Raw genomic sequence first — 9,097 nt, forward strand, 5'->3', positions numbered from 1 at the left:
GTGGTGTTTGTTGTTCCCAAGTGCAGTGGTTAAAAATCTCACTTCTGCGGTGTCGGACCACCCCCAATTTTACTGGATACCATGGGGGGGGTTGAATTGTAAGCGCAATTCAAGTACGAAAAACATGTGGGCTAGGGACCCACGATGCTTGTGGGTCGTCAAGGGAGCCTGAAGAAAGCAGTTGAGCAACAACCCAATGGTCAAATTTCACAGAAAATTGAAGAGGGCTAGATTGGAGTTGGCCCGGTGGAATAAGGTGCAATTCAAGGAGGTCAAAAAACAAGTTGATGAGGCAAGAAGTAGACTCGAGGATCTGGAACAAAGGGACCCAAATAATGTTCCAAGTTATGAAATGGCGAGGTCTACTCTTAATGAGGCCCTTCTCAGAGAGGAGATTCATTGGAGGCAAAAGTTTCGCATTAGTTGGCTCAAAGAAGGAGACAAGTGCTCTAAGTTCTTTATGGCTTCAACAGTCATTAGAAGGCGTAGAAACTATATCCAGCAACTCAAAGTGGATTCTAACATGTGGTGTAACGCCCTACTTCCTTAGAGCCGTTACTAAGTGAGTTTAAAAACGTGCTTCCAACTCGCCAATCGAGGTTTTGAGTCAAATAGTGTAATTAAGCCATAAACAGAGGAAAAACTTTAGAAATAACAATTTCCATAGAAAATCATAAAAGTTTTACACTTGGGATCCCAAAATACAATTTAGAAACATTTACAATACATAAACTAAACCAAGTCGACTAAACGATAAAATCTAAGTTTATTTACAAACATCTCCCAAAATCCACTGGCTGTGGCAGCCAGGCTAGCCCAACATGTACACACCGCCTCACGCCTGCTACACTCATGGCTGGTTGGCTTTCTCCTTACCCTTACCTGCACCACAAAGCATCTGTGAGCCGAAGCCCAGCAAGAAAACCCACAAACAGATAACATATGCAACACATATAACAAGCATATAAACAGGCCACCAATGGGCTAAACACATACGGCCTAGCCGTCCCAGGCGTTTACCAAGCCCCGGGTTCGCGGACCATGCCATGAGGATATCCTAGGTATCCTTTTAGGGACTCGCCCTGGCAACTTGCACTCCACGTGCTCAACGCTGCTCCCGGCCCCTTGCCGTTCCCGGCCTTGCACTCAACGTGCCCTTCGCTGTTCCCGGCTTCTGCCGTCCTCGGCCTACACCGTTCCCGGCTCTTGCCGTTCATTCACATAATAACATTCATAGCATAAAAAGCAGATACAGAATTCTAGCTAATTCAATCAAAGGGCTACGCCCTGCAGTTTAAACACATTGGGCTCAGCCCTGCATACCAGTTCTATTCAGACACATTGGGCTCAACCCTGCATACAAGCTCTATGGGAACAAGGGTTTTCTTACCTGAGTCCCGAGCTTTCCGAGCACCAATGTCCCGAGCACAGTCCTCTAACTTGAGCCTCGCCGAAACCCTAGTCACAACACATTAACAATATTCATCCATCAAGTTCTAACCCAATAAATAACTTTGAGCCATAACCCTAACCTCCAGGACCTTGAATTCTATCAATCCGGGTGATAGAATCCATCCCAAGCCTTAACCATTGAATTCCCAAGCCTAAGCACCCTTAAAAAAATGCGGACTAGCACTAAGAGCCGCGACCCCACCCTCAAGAGCCGCGGCTAGCCTCAAAACAGAGGCTAGCACACCCCTGCAACACACAAGCGCCACGGCGCGCGCACCAAGCGCCGCGGCGCGCATGAACTCCTCGGCTACACTCAGCCGCGCGCGCACACGGGCCACGGCCCTCACCTCTGAACCCAGATTTTCTCACCATCTTTCTACACTTTTCCTCAAGCCAATTCACCCAAAACTTGGCTAACAATCCTAGATAACCAACACAATTATTTCAGCTCAATAACAGCACCAAAACCCCATTAAAATCTGCTCCAAAACTCAGCTAAGACGCTCAAGACAGATCAAACTTAACCAACATGCAAGCTCTAGCAAACCAGCAACAAATCTAAACATAATCTCTATAATTAAGGCTTACCCTTGCTGGATTAAGCTTCAGAACCTGTTCCCTATGCTCCAATCTTCAAGCTTCAAGCTCCCTTAAATCCCCCAGCTGCAATCCCTTAGCTTTAAGTTAGTTTCCCCCAAGTTTTCCTTTGAATTTGCCTTAGAGAATGAAAGAAAGAAGAAGATGAAAGCTATCTCAGTTGAGAAAGAATGTGTATGTCGGTTTCTCCAAGTTTCCCAACTATTCATCTACTTTGTTTTATTTAACTTAAGTCTAAAGGGTTACCTCAAGGCTCGGGGTACCAAAACGTCCCCGAGGGCAAAATGGTAAATTTCCTCAATATTCCCTCCTAGACATTCTATCCTCAAATATATCTCCAAATATTTATTTTCATGTCCCGATAACCCCATAACACACCTAGTACCCAAATTACCCCTCGACTCGCCCCGAGTCCGAATCTCAACCCTATTGTGACTTTCTTACTAACCGCTCACCAAGACTGTCTCAGACGGTGTTGCACAGACATTTCACATATATAACATTTATCACATTTATGCCTCTTATATCCAGACGGGATCCACATGCACATTTAACTCAACTAAACATGCATCATAATCATATATTCACATAAATCCACATATAAGCATATTAAATTACTTATTGCCCTTCAGGCACACTAATCAGGGCCCTAAGCCCGATTAGCAAATTCGGGTTGTTACATGTGGATAGAAGAAGCAAATGATATTGGGGAAAGAATTCTCTAGAGGTTCAAAGAAGTCTTCACAAGGCAGCAAGTGTCCTATCCTCATGAATTATGCGAGATGAATCTTCATGAGATCTTGACATGGGAGACTACCCAACTCAAAGAAGTACCAACGGAGGAAGAAATTTGGACCACCATTAGCAAGATGGGTAAGGATAAGACCCCCAGGCCTGATAGAATGCCTACTTTTTTCTATGTTCAGCATTGGCCAATGGTAAAGCAGGATGTCATTTGTATGATTAGACACTTATTCACCAACAATGAACTTCCTACTCTGATCAATGACACAAATATTGTGCTCATTCCTAAGAAGGATTCCGCAATCACAGTTAATGATTACCGTCTCCTACAAACTCATTTTGAAGATCCTCACAACGAGGTTGCAAGGCATTCTACCGAAACTAATTGCACCACCCTAGGCAGCCTTTGTTAAAGGGAGATACATAGCTGAAAACACTATGGTGGCAAGAGAGATTGTCCACTCTATGGGAAAGAGGAAGGGTAAGAAGGGATTCATGGCGATAAAGTTGGATATGGAAAAATCGTATGACAGGATGGACTGGGGGTTCATTCTATAGGTTCTTCAAGCAAGAGGATTTGGAAGGGAACTCACGGAATGGGTAAGATTTTGCATTACCTTAAAAAGAATGAACCTTCTCCTGAATGGGTCAATTGCAGGCAGCTTTGAACCTGGATGCGGCCTAAGGCAAGGTGATCCTCTTTCACCTTCTCTTTTTATTATGACGGTTGACATTATCTTAGGCTTCTAATGAAGAAAGAGGAGGTGGGGGAGATCAAAGGCTTCAAGCTAAGTAGGAACGGGCCAATGATAAGTCATTTGATATTGGCGAATGATGTGATTCTTTTTGGAAGAGCTACCATGAAGGAAGGCTCTTGTTTCATGGAGTGCTAGCAAAAATACAGTTTGTGGTCAAGTCAGAGGATGAACTATCAAAAGTCTATTGTGTTCTTCTCCAAAGGGGTGTCGGGGCTAAGGCAATCCAAATAGCCAATTTTCTTTCAATGAAAAAAGAGGTGGTATATTTGGGATTACCTTTGTTCAGAGATCCAGGAAAAGAACTGATGACCTTTCGTTCTTAGTGGAGAAGGTGCTTAATAGAGTTCAGGGATGGAAGACTAGACTCCTATCTAAAGCAGGGAAGGCTTGCCTCATTCAATTGATAGGGACTTCGATCGCCAACTATGTGGTAGGATTAATGCGTTAAAAGCATGTAATGACATTTTATTGATTTAAATAAAAGTTCAATTTTATTATATTTGAATGTTATAATTATTGTTTGAATTAATTATATAATAATATCAAGAAAATTCTTTATTCATTCATGAGAATATGATCTTGTATTAGTACGACAGAATTAAGATCATATATAATGAATAAAATAATCACTAACATATTAAAGTATGGAATCTTTAATGATGGTTAATAGTGTGGTTTACTAAGCATACGGGATGCAAGTGATCTAGATTCGAATTATTGATGTAGATAGACATCTTAGTAAATGTGTTGTATATAATAGAGATTATATATTACAGGACTAATGAGAATTAATTATCTTTATAAACTTGTCGTTTGACATAAATATTTAATTCTTATCATAATACATGATCATTTGTAGATCAGTCTAAATCCTGAGTATTCATGAACTCCTGTTTGTATTTATTTGATCTTTGATTCTCTCATTAATGTTTCTTAGTATAATGAGGCTAATGACTTTTTGTTTTGGAGATTTAATATCATGAATGGCTGGAAACATGATTTACAATAATAGAATTCATACTTTCCTAACGAGACGAATATTGGTTCCCTTAAGAGTTAATTATAGAATTGAATAGTTATTGATCTCAAATCTATAATTTGATTATAGATTAATTATTCGCTAGTGAATTAATGATACTTAAGGATCAAGAGGTAATTAGAAGGGTAAAACGGTAATCTTGACCAGCTCTAACTAACGAACCAATAAATGGATGACAGAACTACATTTATTGATTATATCAATGGACTACAAGAGAAAACTCTATAAATATAATTCTATAAATACTTAGAGTGCAATTCCATATTTATAGTGGGGCAATTATGGAATTAATAAATAAGATTATTAGATTAAAGAGTTTAATTAATAATATGGTTTATTGGAGCTTCGTATTATAGGTCCATGGTCCATAGATCACCTCTGTCCTACACTGTCAAGGGTAAGGATATCAAAAGAAATATTTGTAGAGAGAATGACTTAATTGCAAAAGAATTAATTTTCCAGGGCAAAGAAATAATTATGTGATAATTATGGACAACTGATTAATTATGAATTACTTAATTATTTAACTATATAGTTTTTATTTTGAAAAACTATATGTTAAAATAAATATTAATCATGTTTGGATTAATACAAAAAGAGATATTAATAACTATCTTGTTTAGAATAAGATATTTATTTATTTATTTAAAACTAATGTTTTAAGATAAAGTTAATTTTGAATTAACTGATATTTATTTTGGGATAAATATATTGTCTTAAATATTGATTAAACTAAACAAATGAGAAAATTAGGGATAACCCTAATATGTGGGGCGACACACAGATGGATTTCCTATCCCTCAGATTTAAATTTTAAATTTTAAATTTTGAATTTCAAATAATTTGTTTATTTAATTATTCTTTTTTAAATATGATTTAAATTAAATAATTAAATAGGTTATAACTGATCAGTTTTAATTTAAATAAAAAAAGACTAATTAAATTAGTTAATTATCTTTATAAACTTGAAAAGAAGCGATACTTTTCAAGAAGTGGTTTTCATAGACTGTCTCTCTCTCTAAAAAGAAAGCGATAGTTTTTCTAAACCTGAAAAACTATTCAATACATCTTCTCTCGATCAAACCTCTCTAGATCTCATGTGTTAAGTACATCTAGAGAGTCCAAAATTAACATTTTTAATCCTACGTGCCCACACACATCCTTGTGTGTTTGAGGATTGGTCTGGAAGATCAAGGTATGAGCTTTTAGAATCTGGATTGAAAATTGGTTGATTTAGATAAAAAAAAATTGTGGATACTTGATAGGCTCCAAGAGGTAATCTCTAACCTAATTGTATGTGATTTAATATATCTATATATGTATGATCCTGACTGGTATTAATAATTTTTTAAAAAAACTAATTCCATTGCGTATCTCTATACACTTTTAATACCAACAATTGGTACCAGAGCAGTCTACATATATATATATATATTAAATGTTGTGTGGGTTTTATGCATTTGTTATATATATGTTTGTAACGTCTTGAATTCGCTATTAAGGTTGAGTGTCTTGACTACATAATTAGATTTATATGTGGAATTAATTGAATATATGTGTGATTATGCGGTATAAATAATTTATATGGTAATGTGAATATTTATGCATGTTTATGTGTATCAAATATGCATGTGGGACCATTTTTGTAAATTGGGGCACATTTGTAATTTTGACTCGTTGAGGGTATATTTGTATTATATATACTTTATGGGTGAGACAACAATGTTATGGAGATACATTTGAGATGCGTGGTCTGAGGCGATCCTAGTGAGCGGATTAGCGGAATAGCCACAATGGGGTTAAATACCCAACTCGGGGTGAGCCTAGGGGTATTTTGAGAAACCTAATCAAAATTCGGGATTTATCGGGTAACGGGTAGTTATTTGGTGATTAATTGGGTTTGTGGGGATTAATTGGGAATTTATAGGACTACTCGAGGATTAGCGGGAAATGTGGCAAATGACGGTATTGCCCTTGGGAGCGTTAAAGAGCAAGTTTTGATCTAGGGGCACTTTGGTCCTTTAGGTGCCAAGGGATAAATTAGGAAGTCTTGAGAAACAGTTAGAAACCATCAGAAAGTACCAAGCACTCTCAGTTTTTCCTTCTTTCACATTGCTCTCTCTCTCTCACTCTCTTTGGGAGACTTTGGGAAAATTGAAAAGGGAAGCACCTAGGGGTGTTCATAAAACTGCCCACATCGCACAAACTGCCTACACCGCACTGCAATTTGTGGTTTAGAACCCTTCGCGGTGCAATTGTGGTTTGTATTTTTGCCAAACTATGCGGTACGGTGCGGTTTGCAGTTTTAAATACAAACCACACCACACCACACCGCATCATTATATATATATTTTTAATTTTACTACATTTAAATTTAATGCATAAATATTTATATAGTATAATATAATATACACAATATCTAGAAAAAATATATAATGTTTCATAGGATGCTAAAACATATTCTACTTCAAACTAAAGATATTCCTCCTTAATTAAAATAATATTTACTTTTATATTTGTTATCCAAAAAATTGGCATTGATGACGTGGCAAGTGATCCCTGGACACGTGGCTGACACCTGGAAGAGCTCTGCTAGTGTATCGACCAGAAGACGTATTAGAAGCAGTAAGCTGCCCAGTCTTACCTGCAACCAGTCTGGTCGATGGTTCCGCATGCAATGTAATATTACTATAAAGATCTTTGTAAATCCCGAATTCAACTCACACAATCTCATGAGTATCCGATTATTTAGGAGAGAATGTCGGCAATAAAATCATGTAATCCCCCTTGAGCCTATAAATAGAAAAAGATAGCTCAAGGAAGGGGACTTTTAGCTTTTGAATTATTTGAGACTAGAATAATTCTCCTTGGAATATTTTATTGTTCTTCAGAGGTTAGTGAAACTCATTGAACCCTTGTTCTTTGATCACTCCTTTAATTCTTATATCAATAACAGTCTAAGTGGACGTAGGTCATTACCAGATCCTGGGGCCGAACCACTATAAAATATCATGTTCTTATTACTTTTTGTCATTCGATTCTTGTCAGCACATTCATTCACATCAAGCATATTCTGACTCCGTGTCAGTTGACCAAAATCTGGGTCAACAATATTACATTTTTTTATTTATTATTAGTTTGTTATATTTTTATTTTTTTGCTTAAAGTTTATTAGCTTGTTGTACATTTAATTATTTTGTTAAACACTCTATGGTTATGAGATTTATTGTGAATCTTTCTTAATTATAATATTTAATTGTTAAATTATCTGGCGATAGGTATAAACCGCTCACACCGCACTGCACCACACCGCATTTTTGTGGTGCGGTTTATGCGGTTTGAGGTCTATGCGGTGCGGGTTGCAGTTTGAAAAATTGTTCAAACCACATATGCGGTGCTGTCCAAAAAATTAGAGAAAAATTGCACCACCCGCACCACGAACACCCTTAGAAGCACCAATCTCTGAATTTTGGGGCAAGGTTTTCTAGGTAGATTGAAGTTCAGGGGTGCTAGAAGCTTCTAAGCTTAAGGGACCAATTAGGATCAGCTCAGCCAAAGGTAATTCGAAGTTATGTTATGAGTTTTTTTAAGATTTTATGTTTTGAAAGTTCTTACTGAATTCTTAGTTTTTAGGGGGTTTTTGGTTAGGTTTTCAGATGATTGTTTTGCTCTGAATGTAGTATTGAGGTGTAGAGGCTTAATTCTAGCTTTAGTGTATGTTAAGGTGAATTCTAGTAATTTTAGCTTGGGGAAAACGCAGGGAAAGTTTTGGAAATTTTCGGTTCGTAGGGTCACGCTGCGGTGCTGTTCTTGGAGCGCCACGATCTACATGAACTCAGAGGCCTAAAGGGTTCTATAAAACGCCTTAGCGTCATGGCGTGTGTTTAGGAAAATGAGGGCTCAGGCTCTCTGACTTGTAGAGGGCTGCAGCGCTTGCTAGGGGCGTCACGGCTCAAATAGAGAACATTGGCTAATTAAGGTTTTTAAGCTCGAAAACTCAAACCTAAAGGCTCGGGAAGGATTCTACTACCCGATTTAGTAGAATTCGAGATCCCGAAGGCTAGAAATATACCTTGAAACTCTTAAATAGTCTAAGTGATTGATGGTTACCATTATTGCATTGTGATTAGGTTATACTGCTAAGGCTCGGGAATAGGGATCGTGCTTGGGATTGCCATACACTATATGCTCGGGACTAGAGGTAAGCAAACTGCACCCTAGTTGTAATCGGGGCTTGAACCCCTGTCATTGGATATGACTGTGGTTATAAATGTGATTATTTAGTTAGGCATGCTTGTATATGTTGCATCTGATTGTGTGTTGTGCAATATATATGTGACTATATCTATTTTGAAAGCCCGGCCTAGGGTGTCGGGGCTGATAGTAAGCGTGCGAAATGCAGCCTGGCCTAAGCATGTCGGGGTCGGCCATAAGACCAGAAGACTCGGCCTAAGGGCGACAGGCCTGGGTGTCACTTAAATAAACAAAAGTGCCAATTGCACTTAAC

The sequence above is a fragment of the Humulus lupulus genome, chromosome 9, assembly GCF_963169125.1.
Source record: "Humulus lupulus chromosome 9, drHumLupu1.1, whole genome shotgun sequence".
Classification (NCBI taxonomy): domain Eukaryota; kingdom Viridiplantae; phylum Streptophyta; class Magnoliopsida; order Rosales; family Cannabaceae; genus Humulus; species Humulus lupulus.